This window comes from Arachis ipaensis, chromosome B10 (genome assembly GCF_000816755.2).
Source record: "Arachis ipaensis cultivar K30076 chromosome B10, Araip1.1, whole genome shotgun sequence".
In the NCBI taxonomy this organism is placed as follows: domain Eukaryota; kingdom Viridiplantae; phylum Streptophyta; class Magnoliopsida; order Fabales; family Fabaceae; genus Arachis; species Arachis ipaensis.
In genome coordinates this window covers 2818278-2821858 of record NC_029794.2, presented here as the reverse complement: position 1 = coordinate 2821858, position 3581 = coordinate 2818278, and positions in this window count along the sequence as shown.

Genomic DNA, 3581 nt, shown 5'->3' with positions numbered 1-3581 from the left:
GTATAGAAAGATTTTTAAGTATACTGTCATACCGGTGTATCAGTGATTTTTAATTGTTGATCTTAATTATATATATTATATATTTTTAATAATTAAGATCAACGGTTAAAAATCACTGATTCACTGGTATGACGGTACACTTGAAAATTTTCCAGGAGTATATATATAACGTGGGTGAGAGGGAAATCTTGAGAAGGATTTGTGGAATGGTGTCATGGTGATGATGGTAGCTTTGAATCCTAAGAAGGTAGCTAGAAATAGAGGGCTTGCATGGAACATTCTACCACTACCATGAGGTAATTGGTGAACATTTGTTAGTCCCATGTACTAGCTAGTGTAATAACCTTGAGAACATGAGATCAGAGGCAAAATCTTCCCTTCAAAATCACATTCCATTTTTGTTTTATTCATAAGGGGTATCATAAGCTTGTCTAATACTTGTATTGTGAGCAAATTGATTGATAAATAAGTTTGATCAATGGCAAATTTAATTTATTATATTTTTTCAAATTTTAAAGGACTATTTTGTCCTTTTTATTTATTTTCCTTTGTGCTTGATCTAGATTCAGATCACTTTTACATCTTAGATTTAGTCCGTACTTTCTATCAAGATTTGACCAAAAAGATTGATTTGAGGAGAAAGGCAGAGTGTAACTAATCAATCATTGATCATGCATGAAACCCTTTGTCATAATGATCAATAAGGAAGAGATAACATATTCGCCTTTTATTTTTTTATTTGATAAATAAACTAATTATTTTATATATATTATATATTAAAATTTTATATATTATATATATACCGGAGACAGGTAGAGATAGATATTACTTAAACTCAACTTAGCCTCGCCTCGCTCAAGATTCTGCTTTGCTGAAAATGTGCTCCGTACCATAACGAGTAATTACCCGCCTCAAATGGATAGAGACGGGTGGTTATCCTAAGTTTGAGTAGTATTGCGACCTCTACAGTAGAAAATAAAGGATTTGTGTAAACATAAAATAGGCATAGCTAGCTAGTGAAAACGACTAGCTAGTATCAAATAAAAGATTCATAAAGATGCAAATTAAAAAGGAGGATATATAGAAACATAAAGAAAAGTTTTGTCGAAGGTTCTCTTGAAATAATGTAAGAGTTCCGGAGAGGAGAGAAAAGAAAGGGGAACACAATATAATTAAGAAGCCGTTGTATGTAATAGTGCAACTTATCAAGCCACCATCAATATACTGCTAGTTTACCAAACCAGCCCCCCACTAGCTACTTGTGTTTTTTCATTTTAATCTCAAATCAAAATGCTTCTAAAATGTCACAGCCGTCAAAGTTTTAATTTATTACAAATTTATAAACCTTCTATCAACAATGTCATCAAATTGTTCTTTATTCAGAAGTTTTAAATCCAAGAATGGTTTAACTTTAAACATTTTTTCTTATATAAAAAATATTATATTCTTTGTTAATTAAATAAATTTTAATTCTTTATTTATTATATTTGTGTTGAAAGATTTTAATAACTAAACCATTATTTTCTTCCATATTTTTATATCAATGATTTATATTTAGAACTTAGGATTTAAAATTTAAAGTTTAAAATTTAAAATTTATAATGCGTTGTAATTTTTACCTTTTTTTTAAGAATAATAATATTCGTTATTATAAATTAAAATAATATTCAAAATTTATAAATGTTGTCAAATCAGATCAAATTAATGGAATATGTGTTAATAGGATTATTTAGTCATTTAGATAGTGATGGTTAAGCATAATTAGATTGCTTTCATAACTAGAACTTTTTTTAAAAATTGAAGGTGAAAATTTAGGTGCAGTCAACTTCACGTGAAGTTAATAGTTAAAAATCATTAAATAATATGATTAATTTGAGGTGAAAACTCAGATGAAGTCGACTTCATGTGAAGTTGATATTTGAGAACTGTTAGATGAAAGTTTAGTTAAATCAGTCAAATCATCTAACGGCTCTCAGGTATTAACTTCACGTGAAGTCGACTGCACCTGAGTTTCCACCTTAATTTGACTAAATTTTTATCTATCAACTTTCACTTATCAACTTTACGTGCAGTTGAGTTTCCACCTTTTGTTATTTTGTTTTCAAAGTTTGAAATTTGATTTGGGCCAATCATGAGGTAGAGATAGATGTTGATGACTATTTTGAGTTGTGCCAAAAGCCAAAAATACAGCACCTAATAGATGGAGTAGCTGCTTATATATTCCCCTGCATCCACAAGCTATGGGCTTATATATCTGCATCTACGATTTGTTGGTACCTACCAAGGCAATCTTCCTGTTCATCAATTAATACACCTTAGATCTTAGTTACCAACTTACCATACTGTCTACACCATTTTTTAGGCTAAAACTTTGCTCAATTATATCACTATTTAAATAGTAGTAGTTAAAGTATAATGATAATAATTGATGTAACAATTTTTAATTGGATAATAATATCAATTTTTTTTTCCAACAAGTGTCTATTAGGGTTTACTTTTATTATTCATTTTATTATACCGTAAATAAAAAAGTTACTCTATTATAAATTTTAGGTTTAATTATTCTGTTAGTCCCTATAGTTTTGTGAAATGTTCAATTAGGTCTCTATACTTTTTTTTTTTAATTGGGTTCCTACACTAATTTTTTTTTTCAATTGAGTTCCTACACTTTTTTTTTTCTTTTTATTTGAGTTCCTGTACCAATAATTTTTTCTTTTTAGTTGGGTCCCTATACAATTAAGTCAATTACTACTAAGAAGGACCTAATTGAAAAAAAAAAATTGGTGCAGAGATCCAATTAAAAAGAAAAAAAGAATAGAGACCTAATTGAAAATTTCGTGAAACTATAAGACCAACAGAGTAATTTTCTATTATTTTTTAAATATTTGTACTTAGTTTATTTATTTTGTGATTAATAATTGAGCCCACATCATAAAACAACATAATTAATAGTTATTTCTTCATGTTTTATTTGAATTTAGAGCATTATGTTGAATGTTAGGGGTGGCAACATGTACCATATTCGCGGGTATCTAACCCGACCCCACCCGATCGGGTAGGGTTGTCAACCTGATCCGCAGCGGGTAGGGTGCGGGTAGAGTTCTCGTGCGAGTCGGGTAGGGTGCGGATTGTACCTTAATCCTACCCGACCAACCTGCACCATATATATGTATATGTTATATACTTATATAAAAATATGTTTTAAGTGGATGTTGAACCAAAGACTTCTCACTAAATGCAAAAGATCTTTAGTCATTAAAAGAAGATCATTAATTGATAATTTAATTTTTTTTTACATAAAAATTAGTTCTATTTTAAATTATCATCAAGTTATATAATAATGTTGCATTTTTTTTTGTAACCCGCGGGTAGGGTCCTGTACCCGCGGGTTAAGAGCGGGTAGAGTTAGGGTTGAAATATTTCATATTTTCAATCCGCGAATAAGATTAAAGTTTGCCAAACCCTACCATACCCTATCCATTGTCACCCCTATTCAATACCCACCTCCTCCCTAAATATACCCTAGGAATAACTTGTTTTCTCAATATTTTCGTAATAAAGATAAAATACAATATATATAT